This window comes from Microtus pennsylvanicus, unplaced genomic scaffold (genome assembly GCF_037038515.1).
Source record: "Microtus pennsylvanicus isolate mMicPen1 unplaced genomic scaffold, mMicPen1.hap1 Scaffold_51, whole genome shotgun sequence".
NCBI lineage: Eukaryota > Metazoa > Chordata > Mammalia > Rodentia > Cricetidae > Microtus > Microtus pennsylvanicus.
This window is the reverse complement of record NW_027460985.1, coordinates 19,005-41,663: the sequence shown is the minus strand read 5'-3', so window position 1 is coordinate 41,663 and position 22,659 is coordinate 19,005. Positions and strand designations below refer to the sequence as shown.

The following is a 22,659-nucleotide window of genomic DNA, read 5'->3' as shown; positions in this document are numbered from 1 at the left end:
AGTGGTCCTGCATGTTCTTTGTATCTCTTGGGCCGACTGGCACTCTCCTGACTGCATCTGTGCAGAGCACAGGGAGCGGGACTGTGCTTTGAAATATCCTTTATGAAATCAGCCCCGTGTAACACAGATTTGCCAAGGTCGGAGAGCCCTGGTCCCTCTAGCATCTTCCAGAAGTTTTGTACTTTGAACATTTAACATTTAGGTTTACTATCCATCTGTAGTTAATTCTGTGGAGCTTGTAAACAGTAGTTCCTTTATAGAGTAGCACTCCACTGTTACTGTGATAAGACTAGGATCGATGGTATAAATTCTTAGAAAATATTACGTCACAAAGTAGAATTTATATAAGGGAGAGTTGCATCCCAAATCCTCCAAAGGTTAATGGTATGCTAACTGCACGTTAGAGATTAGTATAAGACATAAATGTTTGTTCCCTAGGATTAACCAGCTGCATTCCCAAAACAAAGGCGACAGCCCTGTTTTACAAACAGCAGAAACACCCATTCCTCCATTAAAAAACCATCCTTTTAATGCTGCTCAAGAGACCATGCCAGTGTCACAACCCCATTAAGTCCTGTTGTGCCATAAAGGTATATTAATTCTAGAACATTGGCATTTCTAGTCTTTATGAAAAGAAATTTTGAGTCAAGGTCTCCTATGTTGATTGAAGTCTATTTGAACCCTGTCTGTAGCCCCACAAGGCATTGCCCTTCTTGTCTTCTTGCCTAAACACTCTAAACCTTGGATTGCATGTCTGCAGCACCACAACATTCTGAAATTGCCAGTTTGAGTACATAGTGGACTGTCCATTGCAGAACAGAGAAAGGATTTGTTTATGGAGCCTGGCTTCTCCATTCAGACCAGAAGAGGAGGAACACTGCTCTGAGAAGAGATAATAGCCAGGTCACAGACTGAACTTGAAGGCAGTGAGCTGCAGGGGTCTCCATTTTAAAGAAGGACTGACTGATGGGGCATGATGAGTGACTTTCTCTATAATTTCCCTGCATGTATTAATTCCTTCCATGTGAGTGAAGACAGACAGAATTCGTGGGTGTGCAATTTAGGGAGGGGAGCTTGAACGACTGAGTATTCAGTTTCCAATGAGCAGATCTATGCAGATATGTACAATCCTGATTGATAAAGTTAAGTCAGCTGAGATGTTTGAGAAACAGACAATTGAATGCAACTCCATGTGTTAGATTACAGCACTCAGTGACTAACATTTTACATGGAAGCTGAGCAACCTCTTCCATTGCTGGTCTGGGTCCTCAGAACCCAAGACTTTTCACAGAAGGGTGAAAACTATGGTTATCAGTTCCAACACCACTGTGGACTTTGTTTAAAATGTTCTTGGTTTACCCAATGTTTCTCTTGTGCAACATTGTCTGATTAGCCCCTTTCTGAATTTGTATACTTCCTTTTAAAACCCAACCCATTGATTTACATTAGCAAGAGACTTGCTGTTGAATTTGACTTAGTTCTACAGTCAATCTGGGATAGGTCTGATTAGCAGCCATTGCTGGGACCTTCTGCTCACCTGATTCTGACACTCAGACCTCACTAACCAATCAGAGCCTCCACCAGTCAAATGGATGGGTTCTTCAGGGAGCAAGGACTCCCGGTTTATCGCTTCCTGAAGAAATCACAGTCTCTCTTGTGCACTGTGTCTTGGGTTCCCTTGTGGGGAGAGAGTTTGTCAGCTGTACCATGGTGAATGAGGGGTTGCTCTCCACAGATGGGCCAAGGTGAGTAAGGGGCCAATGTCCCCAGGGGGGAGAAGTGGCTGGGCTTCATGCACATGGCTGCTCTTCCCACGGTTTTTATTTTTATTTTTATTTTTGGTTTTTTGAGACAAGGTTTCCCTGTGGTTTTGGATCCTGTCCTGGAAGTAGCTCTTGTAGACCAGGCTGGACTCGAACTCAGATCCGCCTGCCTCTGGCTCCCGAGTGCTGGGAGTTTGCAGTGGCTGTGCTTGGCAGGTCAGGGGCCACTGTCCACCTGCTGAGGAGTGCGGCTGATCTGTACAGTCCTCCCCTGATTGGTTGGGAGCCAGTGGACAAAGAGTTTAGTGTGTTCCTGCCTTATCCTAAGTAAGTAGTCCTAAGTGATCCTTGCAACTCTCCATGGCAGTCTCTGAATAACTTCACTGCCTGGGCTCTGTCTGCACTGAGCAGAGCATTGGCAGCTGCAAATGGTGGTGGCTGTAGTGCTTATTTTGCCGCATGTGGAGAGATATCACCATATTTTCCAAACTCGGAGACCACAGTATCTTCAGAAGTTCTTCACTTTTAACATTTATGTTTAGGATCCATTTGTAGTTAATTTTGTGGAGCTTGTAAACGGTTTCTCCTGTGTAGAGTAGCACTCCACTGCTAAATTGAAGTAGAGCATAATTGATAGTAGCATTAATGGTATAAGGATTTACCAGTTCTTAGGAGACATTAAGTCACACAGTAGAATTTAAGTAAGGGAGGGGTGCATCCCAAATTCCCCAAAGATAAGTAGTATGCTAACCATGCCTGTTAGATATTAGTATCATGAGATGCAAATGTTTGTTCACCAAGATTAATAAGCCATTAAGGTACATTCCTATAACAAATGAGACAACCATGATTTACAACCAGCCAAAAGACCCACTTCTCAGTCAAAGACCTCTAACATGGTGCTCAAGGGGCCATTATAGGCTCACAACCTGTGTGCCATGAAAGTATAATAATTCTAGAACAGCTGCATTTTTCAGTTTTTAGAAATGCTGAGTTAACTTTTAAATTAAGGGATGTACATGACTTTTTTATTGTGCATTGTCCCATACCCTGTCTTGACATGCAAAACTGTCAGTATCAAGGGATTACAGAACTTCAATAAAGAACACCAGAAAGTGGCAGACAGAAACAATAGGCTAAATGCAAACCCTAGTTTCACTGAAAACCCCTGTTATTGGAAATGGTAACAACAAACAAAGCAATTAGTACCTGAGCTTTACCTCAAGGTTATAAAAATTCTTTTGTTCATGCATAATGCTTGCTTCTTGCTATAAATAGGGTAGTTTGTAAATCTCCCATCACCACTGATATAGAAATCCAATCTCAGGTGGTGATCAGATATAACTGATAAGCTTTGTGTGCCCCATGGAGGTTTTTTCCTTTTTTTCTGGAATCAACTTTGCTTCTGGTTTAATAGATTTTAGTGGTCTGCCCCCTCCTCAATAATTGCATGCCACCTGGACATAACAATAGTAAGCAAAATGTTGTCTAAGTGACCCTAACAGACATCCTATTCTTTATCATAATAGAATGATATCCTTTTATTTTTTTTTCTTTTTCTTTTTTATTTTTTGGTTTTTCGAGACAGGGCTTCTCTGGCTTTGGAGCCTGTCCTGGAACTAGCTCTGTAGACCAGACTGGTCTCAAACTCACAGAGAACCACCTGCCTCTGCGAGTGCAGGGATTAAAGGCGTGCGCCACCATTGCCTGGCTGAATGATATCCTTTTAGTAGTCACAATATCTTCTACAAAATTAAAACCTCAGAAGGCTTCAAGTGAATCTCTCCAAAGAATGTGGTGTACTGGATGAGTTATCGTCATTGATTTCTGGTAGTTTGATTTTGATTAGAATCCTGCCATTTCTGTTTAAGAAATTATAGTCTATATTTGTAGGCTATGTCTTTATGTCTCATTTTTTGAGTGCTGCAATCTATATTGTTAGTTTTATTATCATCTGATTGTTCCTCTGGAAAATGATCGGCCTTCAACAATTTTGTATCTAGAAAATTTCATGTTAAAAGTTCCTTATGTTTTCGTTGGTTTGAGAAGTTTCTGTGGAGAGTTGGTTTTAGTTTTTTTTATTTATTGTTCTTAGAGGCCTTCCTCTTTCCATTCCCTGACATTTCTGTGTTTTCCAGTTGCTGTTTGGGCTTTGGCTGTTTAAGTGATTGGATGTGATTAATACATTTACTTTCGATCTTTAAAACCTCCTTGTATATTATTGCCTTTTTCCTAATTAGCCTCACCTGTCCACATGACATTGCCTAGGGTTATCTGAAGAAGCATCAGTTGAGGGTGTGCATAGATGAGAACATCTAATTGCTGCATCTGAGAGAAATTGTATTGATTTAAAGTGTGGGAAGGCTCTTCCACTGAGTTGACAATATCTCTAAGCAAGTGGACCTGCAGAAGAGAACTAGCTTAGACAAACGAGAAAGGTAGGAAGCAATGTTTCCCCATGTATTGTCTTCATTTATTAGCTTGAGTTTCCACCCTAAGCTCCCACAAGGATGGACTGTGATCTAGGGATATCAACCAGATAAATCTCATTATCTAAGTTGCTTTTGGATAGAGTTTAATCACAACAATGGAGAAGAAAATTGGAACAAAAATGGTACCTCAAATGTACTTTTATTACTGCAAAGGACTTGAAATTTTTAGGTCTGCCCTTGCTATCCTGAATGGAATTGTTTTATTGTTGTTTTGTTATTTAGCCCAGGGAGGCAACTGATGCATAGCAGCTTTCCTCCCAGCCTCTGTATGCTGGAGTTACATGTCATGTACTCCCATTGACAAAGAGCCAAATATTTGAATTTTTTATACATGGTCGTTACTTGTGCAGCTGGCACTACTTTCTCTTGACACAGTGGCTAGTTATTTTCATTTGCTTTTCTTTGAAAATAGTAAAGCTCATAAACCCTATATAAGACCAGAAACAGACAAGTACTTTCTCACCCTATCTCAGAGCTTTTTCAACATTAGCTTTAATTCTTTACCAAGTATCTATATCTTAGGTGCCTTCTGGATACCAAAGAATTTTAAGGCTTCATTATTTCCACACACATTTCTAAATCAGAAAGAGAAATGTGAACCCTATGAGTTTTTATTGAATGCTTTAGGATTAGCAAGGTACAGAGAGGATTTGGCTTGTCCCATTACCCTGTAATGAAGATTACTTATCTGGTTTATAATTTAAATCCCTTCCTAACTTTTACTCTTTATGGTCCCTGTTCTGGTACCACCTTTCAACATCTACTGCATTGTGGTCCCTTGGTATGGTTGTCTTGTAAATCAGTACACAGTGATGCATAGTATGAACAACTGCACAATAAGATTTATTTACTATGCCGTTTTATACATACTAAAAAGTGATACCTCAACTCTGAAACCTCTGTACTCATGTACGTGTGTACTCTTGCTTCTCCTTCCTAGAAACAATACCTCAATTAATCAGTAATAAAAGTGAAAATAAGTACAAAGATACAATGCAAAAAGTATACAGAAGCAAAGCACTCCTTTTTAACTGGTACAGTGTGAGCAACTGCGCTCAAAAACAAATTCTTTATCCATGGTATAGATTCTGAGAGAACATGTGAGAAATAGGCAGAGTTTGCTTGTTTTCTCATGCAACCGTTTCCCGACTTTGTCTCATTTATACCACGAGTAGCCTGCACTCTAAGGTAGTTTGGTGCATTCATTATTTTCCTTTTTTTTTGATTTTTATTTGTGGTAAAAGGAGTATTAATATGCATAGTAAAATTATTAATATGTATATTAATAGTAAATAATTAATAATAAATTAATTATTAATAATTAATTATTAATAAGTAAATAATAGTAAAATTATTAATATGTATATTAATAGTAAATAATTAATAATAAATTAATTATTAATAATTAATTATTAATAAGTAAATAATAGTGAAACTATTAATATGTATAGTAATAGTAAAAGTATGAATTTTCCGCATTTGAAACAAACTGATACATCATCAGAAATAGAAAGGCATAAGAATGATTGCAATAAGCATACCAACAGAGGTATGATTAATCCCTTGTGTGAATCCGTTAGGGTCTCATTTTCCATATTATCCTGTCAATGCATCATCATAAATGTGTGCAATGGTAGAAGAATCTGAATCAGGATACGATTAGGAAAAGCAAGTCCTATATCCTCACACAAGTGCTCAATGAGAGACCGAGAAGCAGCATTGCCCAAACGATGAGGTTGAATAATTTTCTATTCATGTTAAAAATCATTATGAGCTTTATCAGTAATGCCAATCGTTATCGAATTCCAATTCCAAGGCAAAGTAATACGTTCTTGCACAGATAAATATTTCTTTGCTTAAGTCCATCCATCTCTGTCTGCGGTCGAGCATGGATTTGAGCTTGTGGAGTCCAGTTCTTGATAAACTTTATCCTGTTGCCCTACAAAATGCTTTGTTTGCAGGGATGTACGTAAAGCAATACCAGTCACAGACAATGGTACCTTTAAAATTAGCCGACTTATTTTTGCTGGAAGGGCAAGCTGTTTGAAAGATGGTCCTCCAGTGAGGCGCGGGGTAACCCTTGGTGGAGCTCAGCGCAGCACTTGTGCTGTCCCCGTGTTTGGGATCCCACTGTACCTTCTGAGCATGGCTGTGGTTCTGACTTGCTCCAGGTTGGCTTTTCTGATTTCACTTACGGCAAAAATCACTCGAAATCAAGAGGGGCGATCCAGCATAGCAGGTATCAATCTTGGCTTCATCTTGGACCATATTGGACACTTTGAAAAGTATAGGTGACTGGCCCCACCCACCCCTTAGATATTATGATGTGCATGGTTGGGGTGTGACTTGAGCGTTTAAAGTTTTGGATGTTCCTCAGATGATTTCAGTGTGTAGACAAAATGGAAAAGTAGCTGTGTTTAAAGAATTTTCCACATTTGGTCGACAGCAGGGTGAATCAAGATGAATCTCACCTGCCTTCTCCCTGAAGAGGATAACTAGGGTCAGGGGAAGCGACAGCAGAGGCCTATTAGAAATTAGTAGTCCTGGCACAACAACTACGCATCACTCAGAAGGACCACTTATATTCTTATATTCTAAATTCATTTTCTCCATGTCACAGTTGATGAAACCTAAGAAGCATGCATGCCAGGGTTACGGATTTTTAACAGGCCTTAGTTGATGCTTTCTCTTTTACCATTCACCTCCAAAGGAAGTAAGGTAGCTATTCTGAGGAGTCCTCAAAGTGCCCGAGTTTCTCCATTACTTTTAGCAAATGATACCCTTGCTCTGTCTACAGGACAACATAATTAAAATTGTCTTCTATATAATTTAGCAGTAGAAGGGACTACATCACACTTTGAAGTGAGATTTGGTTTTAAAGACTAAAAGAAGAGAGTAAGAAACCTGTAGGTGTGCCAGTAAAATGAAGAAAACATCATTGAGAGGACCACATTACTTTCATATGCATATCAGAATATACATTTAGAGCAATTTAGTTCATTGAGCTCTTTCTTCCTTAAAATATCTTTTACAAATTTAAGATTAATTTTGAAATAATGATAAAATTGTTTCTCAGTCATCAAGAGTCTCCTCCCCCATTTCCTTGCTCATCATCTTCATCTCTTAACAGTATTTTGCCTCACCTGAAGAAAGTCTTAAAAATGCATTGCTGGCTCTATGCATGTTCATTAAGCCCGTGTGAGTGAAAGAACCTGAAAAGTGGCTCAGTGGATATGTGTCTCCTTAGTTTAGTGATCAAAGTCAGTAGCTGGGAAGTTACAAATGAATCTTATAGTGCACTTAAATACTTAGTAGCCTGGCTCCTAGAGATACTTGTGTCATGGTCTTCAGAATCTTCCAGCAAAATTATGCCTGACACCCACTGCCACCTCCAAGTGCTGCGATTAAAGGCATACACCACCATGCCTTGCCTACTTTATTTTTTTGACTCTGAATAGACCATGTGGAGATTCATAAGGCTATGTCTTCCTCCTCCTCCTCTTTCCCCTTCTTCCCCTTTTCCTCCTCTTCCTTCCTCCAGCCCCTAACTCCCTTCTCCTCTTCCAGGTGCCCAGGCACGTTGACATCAGAGTTACATCTCATGCCTGCCCTGCTTATTGTTTATCTGTCCTTCAGATATGACCCATTTCCCTCAAGTCGTCTCATTCTTGGAAGGCCTGTCTGTCTGTCTTTCATTTTTGGACGGACACTTGTTTTCTGAACTTTTGTTACTTGTGTGAGTGCTGAATCTAAGTCACTGTCGTTATTGCTTGCCTAAACTTAGGGCTAAACTGTGCTGTTATATCCATGGAAGATTAAGGATGCAGGAGAGGAGAATTGAAGGACCCCAGAGGCTGGGGAACCACTGCTTGGATGAGCCTGTTAATGGGATGCTATACTCATTTTGCCCCAGTTTGTTTGCAGACGTCAACCGTCTTTCAGTTTGAAACCCTTCCACTAGCCTTATAGTTGCAGTTTATTTATTTGGACAAGAGTCTCATTGTTGTAGTTCTGGCTGACCTGGAACTAAGATACACCTTCTTCTGCCTCCCAAATATTGGGTTTGAGATATATATGACCACTCTTGGCTATATTTGATTTTATTTGCTACATAGGAGTTATAGCATGGGGTATTGTGAGCTATCTCAATGCATGTACACAGTGTTAATGATCATGTCACGGTAACTGGTGTGTCTATCACCTCCAATATTTTTTTGTTTGTGCCAGGAACTTTCAAAATCCTCTCTGCTATTGACTTGGAAACATTTCACTAAATTTTTGTTAACTGTAATCATTGTACTACTGTGTGGAACAGTAGAAGTTGTTCCGCATAATCCCCTGAGATTACAAAACCTGAATGATTTTGCCCCTGGAAATAAGAATAGGAGCCTGGTAGTGGTAGTGCATGCCTTTAATCCAAGCACTTGGGAGGCAGAGGCAGGTGGATCTCTGTGAGTTTGAGGCCAACCTGGTCTACAGAGCAAGTTCCAGGACAGGCAAAAAAAAAAAAAAAAAAAAAAAAAAAAAGAAAGAAAGCCGGGCGGTGGTGGCGCACGCCTTTAATTCCAGCACTCGGGAGGCAGAGGCAGTCTCTGTGAGTTCAAGACCAGCCTGGTCTACAAAGCTAGTTCCAGGATAGGCTCCAAAGCCACAGAGAAACCGTGTCTCGAAAAACCAAAAAAAAAAAAAAAGAAAGAAAATAAGAATAAGTGCGGCAGGTGAGTGTAGCTCAGTGGTAGAGGGCTGCTTTACAAGATTACAGCTTGTGGTTCAAAGCCCATGGGTCATGACCTCCTGGGGCTGAATGACCCTTTCACAGGGGACACATCTCAGATATCCCACATATCAGATATTTTCTTCACAATCCTTAACAGTAGCAAAATTGTAGTTATGAAGTAGCAATGATGTAGCATGAATTCTAATTCTTATTAATAATAAAAACTGAGAGTCAGATACTGGGTGTTAATGCTGAAGATCAGAGAAGCAGAGTGCCAGCCACTAGAGAGTTTTTACTTCTACCAGTGCACAAACCGAGGGGCAATCCTGTCCTCAGACTGCATCTCCAGACTGTATCTGTCTCCACTAAACCTTCAGACTGCAGTGCTCTTGACTCCTCCCTCTTTATAGTCCTGTCTAGTCCTATCTACCTCCCTAGTGCTGGGATTAAAGGTGTGAGCCCCCACTCCCTGGGTTCTAGTGGTTTAGCTTTGCACTACGATCTTCAGACAAGCTCTGTTTGTTAAAACACAAACAAAATAACCGTACACAGTGAAATATGGTTTGGGGTCACCACAGCGTAAGGAACTACATTAAAGGGTCCCAGCTTTAAGAAGGTGGAGAGCCACTGCTCTAGAGCACCACCACCAATAGTGGTAAAACAATCTACATGAAAATCTAGCATACAAATGATAGAGATTGCTAACTGCATTGCAATTTAAAGATATTTATAAATATAAAGATGATATGCAAAGGTTCCATACTGCAATGCTATCCAAGCACAGTGGCTGTGAAAGAACTGGCCAACCTTCACGACCTGTGAACATGTAAGTTATCAGGATAAAGCTGCAGGCAATGTTTGTACTAACTTAACTGCTATTCACGGATCCCTTCAGTGCTTAATGCTATGTTGGTGTGCAGAATTGATGCAATGCCCTTCAGAATGCCATGCACTGAGCCAGCTATATAGCTAACTGACTTCTATTCCTAGTAAGTGAATATTCTCTGCCCATAACTTGCTGTGAGCATCTCTTTAAATTAGGTATTATCTTATTTTCCCAACTAATTCCTGTCCAAGTTACATACCTTGCACCTAAAGAGTTAGAGCTTTTGGCGGGAGTTTGTGTGGCTGTGCTTCATTTAGAGGTAGTTATTTAGATGTATTTCACAATGGGGTGATGCATACATTTTATCATAAAAACCAACACAAAATTAAAATTCCCATTGTGAACTCTAAGGATATCTTACCCTTGACCAGGTGTGGAGAACTGAGGGCAGGCCACGGATCTCTTAGTTTACACTAGTGCATGAGAACTATTTTTGGTCTCCTCATTAGTAGAATTTCTGTTTTCACATTTAGCTAATTTTTTAGGTCTTAAGACAAACTTCTGTGGTGTCGTTTTATTTGTATTTTTATTTTTATTTTTATTTTTTTATTTTTTTTTATTTTTTTTTATTTGTATTTTTAAAAATAAAGCTTGGAAAAGTAAAACAGCCACACTGTCCAGTCTTACTGACTATGCAGCAAATGACACATACTTTAATCCCAGTAGTTACAATGACACACACCTTTAATCCCAGTAGCCACACTAGTTTACCATAGAAACCAAACAGTCGTGGTGCATACCCTTAATCCCAGAATTAGAGATGATTATAAAATGGGAGGAGACAGCTCTCAGTCACAGTCTCATTCTGAGACTTCCTGGAGGCAGAATCACTATTTTCGGACTGAGGTTAAGGTCAGAGCCAGTGACTGACTGCTTTCCTTTTCTGGTCTTCAGGTTGAACCCTAATACCTGTCTCTGAGTTTTTATTAATCATGCTCCCACTCTATATGTGGAAACCTCAGTATATAGACATACCTTTCTTCATATCTGCGTCCACCGTAGCTTCTCTGCACTTTTCCTGGTGGAAAGCATCATAAACCCAACAGTTGGATGTATCTTCAGGAGAGAAAACTGTGCTTAGCTTTCAGATGTGTGGAAAATGTGGTCATAGGGGGCTGGAGAGATGGCTCAGTGGTTAGAGCACTGCCTGCTCTTCCAAAGGTCCTGAGTTCGAGTCCCGGCAACCGCATGGTGGCTCACAACCATCTGTAATGAGGTCTCGTGCCCTCTTCTGGCCTGCAGGCATACACACAGACATAACATTGTATACATAATAAATAAATAAATATAAAAAAAGAAAATGTGGTCATAGAGGTCACCCACCTTATTTTGTGTCCACCGCAGATGGAAGTGACAGGGAAGCTCCTTGGGCCTGACACAGAGGTACAGTGCACATAGTACCCCAGCTGGAGCAGGAGATTTTGTGTTACCTTGATGATTCCCATAATTTTTACTTTAGCCAGTGCACAGTTTGGGTTAGAAAACCCAATTAAATCATTTTACACAGTAAACTAATAAAACAGTCTTACTTTTTCCCACTCTGTATTTTTCTTGCAGCTATGTGGGGTACTCATCTTCTGATGGAAATGAGCACTTTAGTATACAATGCACTCAGAAGCTCACCCACGTTAGGTTTCACTAAGAGCACATATAACTGAATGTGGTTTTCCTCGGTTGCATTCTTTTTGGGAAAATTTTCCTTAGATTTTGAAATTAGGAAAGCATTGAAATTCCTAAGATTTACCAGTATTAAGCATTAAGTGCCTTTCCATGTTTTCTTCTGCATTCCCTTGTTTAAGTGTGATGAATGCATGTCTATCAATATGTCCGTCATTTTCTCCAGAAGTGAAGAGCCTGTGTTTCAGGCTTAATCAGGTTTTGTTTTTCTCATAAGGTTGTCTGCTTGCTCCTTCTACCATAAGAAGTAAAACCATGGGCTCCAGATTTCATGTCACAGATTTTGACTTGAATGTCAGGATTATTTATAAATTAGTTAGTGACCTAAATAATTAAATTTTAGCAAATGTGAGAACGATATTGACTTACACAAGTAGTCTAATACTGCTGGTGTATGAATTTCCTACTTTGTAAATCATATGTAGCTCTCCCACAGCCAGCATCACTCTCAATAGTGGAAAACTTCAAAGCTTTTAATTTAAAAGGAGGAGGAGATACTCACGCTCATCCCATAAGCAACTGAGGGCCCCAGGAAGAACAGATTTTTAGAAAGGCAAAGGTGTTGGAAGAAGTGTCTAGGTCAGAATTTCTCGACTAGTGGGTTGTGATTCCTTTGGAAGTTGGACAACTCTTTTTCAGGGGTTGTCTAAGTGTCTACGACCACTGGAAAACACAAATAATTTACTTATGACTCAACACTAGCAAAATCAGTTATGAAGTAGCAATGAAAATAATTTTATGGTTGGGAGTCAACACAGCATGAGGAACTATATTAAAGGGCCACAGCATTAGGAAAGTTGGGAACCACTCATCTATGTCCTAGATGATAACTAGGGTTTGTTTTCAAAGCAACTAGGGAAAGTAAAAACCTTACATTTGCTTTGATAACCTGTCTACCAGTGACTGTTTCAGCTGGACCAGGGTGAGGCTTGGATGTGCTGAAGGAACAAGATCACCTAATTTATAATATATATATATATATAATATTTATAATATATATTATATAATTATATATATAATTATATATATAATTATTATATATATAAATATATAATATTTATAATATATATATAATATTTATAATATAAATATATATATAATTATATATATAAATATTTATAATATATATATATATATATAACTTCTTTACTAACTAGAGAATGATGAGAAACCAATAGCTTGTAAGCTCAGTGTGCAGGAAACTGTATGTGCACATGCACACCATGGAAGTGTGAAGCTCTATTCTGTGGACACCTTGACTCAGAACTTTCCAAATTATAGAACTGTTCTACATGTTTCTAGTAGGAACATTATGATGGGAAAGGGGAGACAGGGAAGGAAGGAGTTAACCACCTCTAACTGCACAATCACACGAAGGGCTTGCTCTTCTGCTTGTTTCTGTTCTTCCAAGCCCATGCAGAGAAGGAAATTAAAACAGGAGTTGAAAAGCGTGTGTCCTGGGTGGTTTGTCAGCTGCGCAAGGTCTGGTTGATCAAAGGAGATGGACATAGAAAATCTGCGCATTTTCTTTTTATCTGTTTTTTTTATCTTTAAGAAGACTTTACCACTGACTTAATATATCCCTGTCTTAAGAAACAACTATCTTCTCTTGCTAAGGTTATTTTTATATAGTCTTCTATTACACATTTTGAGTCAGAACATTCATCAAGTTTTCATCAAAAATAAAAATGGCAAGAATTTTTTTGATATGACTTGTACTTTTTCTGTAAAATTCAATGGTAGCACCATCATATTTTTCTCACTAATACATGTGCATTGCATGGCTTTATTAATTTTATAACTTTTTGTGCAGGAGCCTTTGGGCATCTCTGAGGTTCTCTACTAATCAGGTCCTGGAGAACATTTTGATAATAGTCAATATTGACATTATTAGCTTATCCTCAGGCTTTCTTTTTCATTATTTTGGTTAAAACATTTATGACTCATCTGATATAATTACTATATCAAGAATGAATCTATTTGTACTAAGTATATAAAATAATGTGTTCTTTGTGATTATATCTCAGAGAAAACCTTAGCATGTAACCTTCCGTGTCAAAAAGTCAGTACCAAAATAATTGAGTAAGTTATATATTTCTTGGAAAAGTACCATCTTTTCAGTAGGAATTATAGAAATTTTGGAATGTAAAAAATTTATATATTGATAAACGATAGGCAAGCAGTATAGCCTCTGTGCCCTTCTTAATTAAACAAAAGCCTGATTAAGCTTTGTGAGAAATGACTGTATCATTTTAGCTTAATATCTGCTCCCATTTAAGAAGATATAGAAAAAGTTTTCCACTTGAAGTTTTAGTTTTATTTTAAATTTATATTCCTCTAGAGAAAACAGTGCCAGCAGTATGCTGCGTTGAGGAGCCAAGCCTTTCACTTCACAGGGCTTCAGTAGTTGAACGGATGATACTACAACTGAAGATGATAAGTCCACCGTGTAAGGATGTAGTGATTGCTGTTTGAATGAAATTAGAAGGATTTTAATTTTTATGAATATATTCGTTTCAATTATTTCAACCAGAATGAACTATCTATGTTTATTTCTGAGACAGGGTCTCACTGTGGAGCCTAGATGAGCCTTAAACTCCTTGCATAGCCTAAAGTATCCTTAAACTTGGTGCCAATCTTTCTACCTTAACCTCTGCTCCTAGGACTGCAAGCTTGAGCTACCTAATACCCAGTACAATCCCTCTCTCTTTGTAGTAACAGTTCAGGCTGAGTTCAAGCTGGCCTTGAACTCAGATCTTTCCACTTTAGCCTTCAAAGTAGCTACGATTACAGGATTCTACCATATCACCATGGCTGGCTAGGATGAGCTTTTATGAAGAATAAATTAGTTTGCATTTGGAATCATGAAGTACTTTGTAATTTAGTTACTTGATTTATTTAATTCTGCAGCTAACGATCCTGAGAATCAAAGTGTGGAGCAATGACTTATCAAAGGTGAGACATTTGGGTAAAATAAAACCCAGGTCTCACTCTTCATTTCTGGGCCTAGTGCTTTTCACATTATATGTGTAATTTTCTGAAAACCAACCTAGGTGCTTTGGAAGAAAGGGAGGTGGGGGGATGTTAAAGGAAAGGGGTATTAGACTGCACCCCCTTTCTGTGACCACAAGTTTAGGAGTTACAGGTTTCCAGAAGCCATTGTTTAGACATAACGCATCCAGGCTTACTATGGCCAATGCTCAGAGATCTGATATTGTGCTAATAAAATTGTTATTTGCTTTTTAGGAGAGAGTTACTTCTGCACCTCCAATGAACCATTTTGTAATGTTGATCACACCAAAAATGTTAATCCAAACTGGTCTGTGAACATCCAGGGAGGTACAACCCGAGCTTTGGTCATAGCCTCTGCGAAAGCGAAGTGAAAGAAAGCAAGGGCTTCATCAAACCCCCAAGTTAGTGACTGTGATTCAAAGTGGAGGGAAGCCTAGGAAGGCCATGCGGATCCTTCTCAATAAACCATTAAACTTGATTCAGGCGTGGTCAAGAGGCTGTGTACCCTGAATGGAAAGCAGGTAGGTGGCTTCCCACAGCTCGCCATCTTGCCTTCTTTGAGTTTACATGTTAATTATCTTTGCTGGTGTTTGCTGATGTCCTATACGGTCTGGAACTTGCTGTATAGAACAGGCCAAGCTTGAGCTTGGACTCCGCTGCCTTCCCAAATGCTAGGATTAGAGGCATGCAGCATGTCCAGCTATTTATGTGCAGGATTAGAGGCATGCAGCATGTCCAGCTATTTATGTGCAGGATTAGAGGCTTGCAGCATGTCCAGCTCCTTGTGTTCAGGATTAGGGGCTTGCAGCATGTCCAGCTCCTTGTGTGCAGGATTAGAGGCTTGCAGCATGTCAAGCTATTTATGTGCAGGATTAGAGGCTTGCAGCATGTCCAGCTATTTATGTGCAGGATTAGGGGCTTGCAGCATGTCCAGCTCCTTGTGTTCAGGATTAGAGGCATGCAGCATGTCCAGCTCCTTGTGTGCAGGATTAGAGGCTTGCAGCATGTCCAGCTCCTTGTGTGCAGGATTAGAGGCTTGCAGCATGTCCGGCTCCTTGTGTGCAGGATTAGAGGCTTGCAGCATGTCCGGCTCCTTGTGTTCAGGATTAGAGGCTTGCAGCATGTCCAGCTCCTTGTGTTCAGGATTAGGGGCTTGTAGCATGTCCAGCTATTTTTGTGCAGGATTAGAGGCTTGCAGCATGTCCTGCTCCTTGTGTGCAGGATTAGAGGCATGCAGCATGTCCAGCTCCTTGTGTGCAGGATTAGGGGCTTGCAGCATGTCCAGCTACTTGTGTGTAGGATTAGGGGCTTGCAGCATGTCCAGCTACTTGTGTGCAGGATTAGGGGCTTGCAGCATGTCCAGCTCTTTATGTGCAGGATTAGGGGCTTGCAGCATGTCCAGCTACTTGTGTTCAGGATTAGAGGCTTGCAGCATGTCCAGCTATTTATGTGCAGGATTAGAGGCATGCAGCATGTCCAGCTATTTATGTGCAGGATTAGGGGCTTGCAGCATGTCCAGCTACTTGTGTTCAGGATTAGAGGCTTGCAGCATGTCCAGCTATTTATGTGCAGGATTAGGGGCTTGCAGCATGTCCAGCTCCTTGTGTGCAGCATTAGGGGCTTGCAGCATGTCCAGCTACTTGTGTGCAGGATTAGAGGTGTAGATCATGTCCAGCTCCTCCTGCTGCTGCAGTTATATCAACAACAGAATGTCGTGGTCTCCTGGAATTGGTCCTTGAAGATTTACACAAGGACTATATGTGTGAATTAGCCTTTAGCAAGAAAGATGTAAGGGCCTCCCATTTTTTCCAGCTATCTTAGAATTCTCGTACTCCTCATTTTTTAGAAGGAAAGATGTCAATTTCCAAGGAAAAGGATAAGTTGAGTGGTGTCGTGTGCTAAACAGGAAGTTATCCAGAAATAATTATCAATTAGTGTTTAGTGGTTTGTGCCATGGGACAATGGTCTGGACCCTGTCACTTGTATTTTAAATAAATGCTGTTTGACCAGTAACCAGGCAGGAAGTATAGGCAGGGCAACCAGGCAGGAAGTAGAGGTGAAACAACAAGAATTCTGAGAAGAGGGAAGTTTCAGTCTGCAGTCTTCCTCCAGACACAGAGGAAGCCAGACACAGCAAGCAAGATGTGATTGCCTTGTCAAGAAAGGTACCAAGCCACATGGCTAACACAGACAAGTCTTATGGGCTAATATAAGTTATAAGAGTTAATAAGAATCCTGAACTACTAGGCCAGTCCGTTTATAATTAATGTAGGTCTCTATGTGTTTACTTGGAACTAAGTAGATGTGTGACCTGGTAGGACACAAACCTCAGTCAACAGAATGATGTGCCAATGTGGGGCTGACTAAATCCACTTTAAAGCCTTAAAGAGCTTGGGAAGTTATTCTAGATAGAAAAGAATAGAGTTAAACACAGCTGATAGCAGCACTTTCTCAGGTAGGCTCTGCTTGCTAGAGGCAAGCTTCCTGGGGTTGGAGAGATGGCTCAGTGGTTAGAGCATTGCCTGCTCTTCCAAAGGTCCTGAGTTCGAGTCCTAGCAAACACAAGGTGGCTCACAGCCATCTGTAATGGGGTCTGGTGCCCTCTTGTGGCCTGCAGGCATACACACAGACAGAATATTGTATACATAATAAATAAATAAATATTTGACAAAAAAAAAAGAGAGGCTTTCTGACTCAGCTTTAGCTGCAAACCTTAAATGGTATTGATGAAAAGCTGACTGCATGCTTTTTGGTGGTGGTAGAGACCTTTAAACACCATACATTTGTGGCAATAAATATGACTCCAGCCAGTACTTCTGCCATGAGGCAAGACTCTCAGAATAAAGCTAAGGAATGGGCTGGAACCAGCAGTCAAAGCCATGGCTTTAATCCTAGCCATATTGCTGTACACGTGTTAAGGGCTGACCACTTGGGATTGGATAACCTATCTGGATGCTCGTTCTTGGGAAAAACTGATTCGCCCTCTGTCAGCCACAGTGAGTTGTGCTTAGCTCTTCTCTCCATCGAGGGGTGGGGCTTTGTCAAATTAAAATTCTAATTACATTAAATTTAAATGAAATTTAAAGTTCTAATTGAATTAAGATCAAATCAAATTAAATTCTAATTACGTTAAATAAAAATTAAATCAAGGTTCTAATGACAATGAAATCAAATCAAAAATTCTAATTACGTTAAATTAATTTTTATTTAGTGGAATTAGAATTTTAATTTCATTTGATTTCTTTTGTAATGAGAATTTTAATTTAAGTTCTAATTACAATAAAATCAAATCAAAAATTCTAATTAAATTAAAATTAAAGTTCTAATTGCATTAAAATCAAATTAAAATTCTAATTACATTAAATAAAAATTACTAAAGTTCTAATTGCATCAAAATGAAATTAAAATTCTGATTACATTAAATTAAAATTAAAGTTTTATCTCCCTCATGCGCATTGGCATGTCGACTGGTGGCATCACTATGCAAGTCTTGTTTAGGTAACTGTATTGTTGAGATTTCACAGGTACAGTTTTTCTGTCATGTGTAGAAGATACTAGCAACAAGTGTCCTGGGTCATCTGGTTCTTCCCATCTTCCTCCTCTTCCATGTTTTTTCTGGGCCTTAGGAGTAGGAGTTACATTGTAGGAAAACCAGTTGGGGCTGAGCACCTGTGGTCACATATTCTCTCCATGTGGACCTGTTGTATATCTCTATAATGTTCTCTACTACAAAAGAAGGGTTTTCTTGTGGAGGGGTTGAGAGTTACGCTTATCTTTGGGTATAAGAGTAAGCATTTAGAGTATTGTTAGAAAGTATATTGATTTTGGCAATTGTTGGTTCTCCCCTAGGGTCTCGAACCTCTCTAGCCATAGATATTGGCTAAGTTTATAGTACTGGGTGTGCATTCCCTCCTATTGAGTAGACCTTAAGTTCTATTAGACAGATGTTGGTCATTCCCGTGATAAAGTGCCCTTGTGTTGTTATTGTACCATGGGGGTATCTTGTCAGAAAGGTATCACTGAGGTTCCTAAGTTTTTTTTTTAAATATTTATTTATATATTTATTATGTATACAATATTCTAATTTTATATTTAATTATTTATGTATTATATACACAATATTCTAATTTTTATATTGATTTATTATGGATACAATATTCTGATTTTTATATTTACTTATGATGTATACGTTATTCTGATTTTTATATTTATTTATTATGTATACGATATTCTGTCCGCGTGCATGTCTGCAGGCCAGCAGATGGCACCAGACCTCATTACAGATGGTTCTGAGCCACATGTGGTTGGTAGGACTCGAACTCAGGACCTTTGGAAGAGCAGGCAATGCTCTAACCACTGAGCCATCTCTCCAGCCCCCAAGGTTCCTAAGTTTTATAGCTGGGTAGGAATGTTGATTTCTCTTTTCCTTTGGCAGCTTGCATAGCATCTTCAGGTACTACTCGAGCTAGGCCTCGGGAAGGAGGCTTGCAGGTCAGTTCCAACTCTATTTCCCCGAGGTCTATGTCTGAAATGTGTAGCATCTTTAACAAAGGCACTGAAACTATATCAATAGCTATGTCAAAATGGAAGAGAATTTTCCAATAATAAAAATATTGGGAAAGTTACAGTAAGTAAGGTTTTTTGGACTGTATAAACACTAAATTTCTGGATGTCAAGCAGCAGTTTTATGTTGAGGTATAGCAACTTAATATTAGGGGATCCTGGAAAAGTGACTAAAAGTTTGTACAGTTTGAAGCACAGACAAATGCAGTCACCTTTAAAATGTGTAAACTCGTGATGAAACATTTGAGTACTGAGACTGTGACTCAGTGTAGAGTATTTGTTTAGTATGGGTGAGACACGGGCTTTGTTCCTGATATCCCCCAACAGTCCTTCGGTCTTCCTTTTGGTGCTTAAATTGATTTTCTTTTACGCGACCCCAGTATGACCCTGGTCTGACCTGTGTGTGACCCCAGTCTGACCTCTGTGTGACCCCAGTCTGACCTCTGTATGACCCCAGTCTGACCTGTGTGACCCCAGTCTGACCCCAGTATGACCCCAGTCTGACCTCTGTGTGACCCAAGTCTGACCTGTGTGACCCCAGTCTGACCTGTGTGACCCCAGTCTGACCTGTGTGTGACCCCAGTCTGACCCCCGTGTGACCCCAGTCTGACCCCCGTGTGACCCCAGTCTGACCTGTGTGACCCCAGTCTGACCTGTGTACCCCAGTCTGACCTGTGTGACCCCAGTCTGACCTGTGTGACCCCAGTCTGACCTGTGTGACCCCAGTCTGACCCGTGTGTGACCCCAGTCTGACCCGTGTGTGACCCCAGTCTGACCTGTGTGACCCCAGTCTGACCTGTGTGACCCCAGTCTGACCTGTGTGACCCCAGTCTGACCTGTGTGACCCCAGTCTGACCTCTGTGTGACCCCAGTCTGTCCATTATTGAGAGAGGAGTGCTTCAGTCTCCTACTCTTACTGCGTGTGTAGCTATAAGGTCCTTAGTTCCCAGGGGAGGAGGGGAAGCACTATGGCACGGAGGCTGAGAGGATTTAGAATAGTCAGAAATGGCTTCAGGATTGTCTTAAAGTCTTACATTAGCTAGTCCCTTCTCTGGCTTGCCCATAGGCTCGTGCTTCGCTGGTACTTTTATCTAACCTAGAGCCTCCTCCCTAGGAATGGTATTGCCTACAGCGGACCGGGACCTCTTTTGTGAATTAATAATCAGGGAAACCACACACACATGTGTCCAAAGACCAACCTCTTCATCTGATGTAGGCAGTTTCTCATTAGAGGCTTCCCTCTCAGTTGACACTGTGGTAGGTCGACATTAACACAAGGACAGCCACCATGTCTGTGAGGCTTCCATTTCTGGAGGGAGCTTTTATAAAATGAACAATATACAACATGAAGAACTTGATGTTCTCTGCAACCTTGATGGAGGTGATGTACTTCAGAAAAGAACTTCTCATGGTCTTCCCAAAGGTGACTCCATTGAGATAAAGACAGTAGGGAAGGATGCAACACACTAACGTTTCATTTTACCCTAGAAGTATAAATGATTCCTCAACACAAATATATGTCTTACAAAAAGCCATGGGAACCACTGCTGTATGAATTAGTGTCTTCGTGGGAGACACTAATGGACAATGGTAAAGAGTAATGGTAAAAGATAAGGATATCTGAATAAACCATGGATTTAGTAATTAGGAATGCCTTGATTGGCTCAACAATTGTGACACATCCACTCAAAATCGTAACAAAAGAATCAACCAGGTTCAGGGCATTTGGGAATATTCTGTCTTATTTTTGCAACTTTTTCGTAAAATAAATCTCTAAAATTAAAAAAAAATTCTTCAAAGCAAGTGGCCTTAATGGTGGTTTGGGGCTCTTAATGCAGGGTATGTGTCACGCTGAAGATTATGGATGGCCCATATATGAGATTTAAGGGTGTCTGGTTTATCCCCCACTTGGGAATATGCTGTATTAGTTTTAAATTGTAATCACTATGGTCAAAATCAAATTGAAAGGCTTTATTTAAGTTTCCAGTTTTAGTCCATCATGTAAGGAAATCAAGGAAGGAATCTCGAAGCAGAAATCAAAGCAGAGGTGTAGCAGAATCATAAAAACCCAGAGGCAGGTATTGGGGTCCAAGCTGAAGATCAGAAATACAAAGCAGCCAACCACCTCTACCAAGTCTTCAGACTCAAGGTGATGATCCTGTCTCCACAAATTATCAGACTCCACACTCCTGAGTTCCTGTCTCTCCCCCTTTATATTCCTCTCTCTGCTCTTCATATTGCTCCTGTCTCCCCTTCTCCAGTACTGGGATTAAACATGTGTGATTCCCAAACACTGATATCTGTTTCTGGATCAATCTTGTATAGCCCAGAATAGCCTTGAACTCAGAGACTTGCCTGCCTCTGCCTCCTGAGCACTGGGATTAAAGTTTTGCTCCCCCCCACCACCACCACGGTCCTGTATAGCTGAGGAGTGTGGCTGCTTTGCCCGCTTATTTTCAGGCAAGCTTTATTCATTTTAACACAAATATACCAGTATACAGAGGCCATGGCAGGAATGCTGCTTACAGGCTTGCTTTCCACGACTTACTGAGCTTCCTTGTTACACACCCTACCACCACCGGCCTGCTGATGGTTCTTTATACAAGGGCATTTAACCTGGAGTGGGAGTTATTAGACTCTCACCGAAGTATTTCCTTGTCATCTGTGTGTGATTCTGACCCAGTTACTTGTGTTTCTGTAGCCTCTGGAGACACTGGAGTACTGAGAGTGTGAACGGTCGACTGACGGGCAGGCACTTCCATCTATCTGGCTACAGAGAAGGAATCTTTCCTTGCTGCAGTCAGACTTTCTGTGGTGTCGCTGCTTTGCTCCTGTAAGTAACTCCTCATCTGTTAGCTGTAAGTTTTAAACTCTTTGGCTCACCAACTTGGGTTTTGGTGGAATAATACCTTGGTCTTTTGGAGCCCTAGCTGATTTGGAAAACACTTAGAACTCAGGATCAAAGTCAAAGTTTTCAGAATACACCCCCGCCCCCACCTTTTTTAAAAAATATAAATCCACTTTTTAAAAACCACATTTCTAACTGATTATTTTGTATCCCAATTAAAACTTCATCCTAGGATTTGAGGGGAAAGCTCAATTAACAAGGTGCTTGATTTGCAATCCCCAGAATCTACATAAAACTCCAGTTGTGGAATCCCAGCACAAAACTGTGGATACGTAATGTTCCTGGGGTTTACTGCTCAGACAGCTTACCCTATTTTGTGAGCTTCAGGCCAATGAAAGACTCTGTCTCAGAAAAAAAGTGGACAAGACACGAGAAAACACACTCAAACCTGTATATAGGCATCAACCTCAAATGTGCAGAGACACGCGTGACTGTGCACAGACACACGTACACACACACATTTGATCATCTGGTGTGGAGGTTCTCCTTCCTGGACACATCAGGAAATCATACTAGGAGCTTACATACCACACACACCACTACAACCTCACAATACCCCCCCACCCACACACACACACACAAACACACAGAGCGAGGGAGAGAGAGTGAGTGAATTTTGGATCTTATGCTCAAATGCTAAT

At 40.3% G+C, this 22,659-nt stretch overlaps 1 protein-coding gene across 10 annotated transcripts in view; it reads left to right on the top strand.

The window, feature by feature from the left end:
• LOC142842305 (serine/threonine-protein kinase DCLK2-like) overlaps positions 1-22,082 on the top strand; it is a 220,459-nt gene extending 198,377 nt beyond the window's left edge. For 3 of the 10 annotated variants that reach the window (XR_012909284.1, XR_012909286.1, XR_012909287.1), the window contains 2 exons: positions 14,782-15,068; positions 21,812-22,077. The gene's annotated coding sequence lies outside the window, so the exon portion shown is untranslated. Of the gene's footprint in view, positions 1-14,445; positions 14,491-14,781; positions 15,069-21,097; positions 21,484-21,811 lie in introns of those variants that run through there. The other 7 variants (XR_012909285.1, XR_012909283.1, XM_075959122.1 and 4 more) reach the window with 5 other exon arrangements.
• The last annotated feature ends 577 nt before the right edge of the window (positions 22,083-22,659 follow it).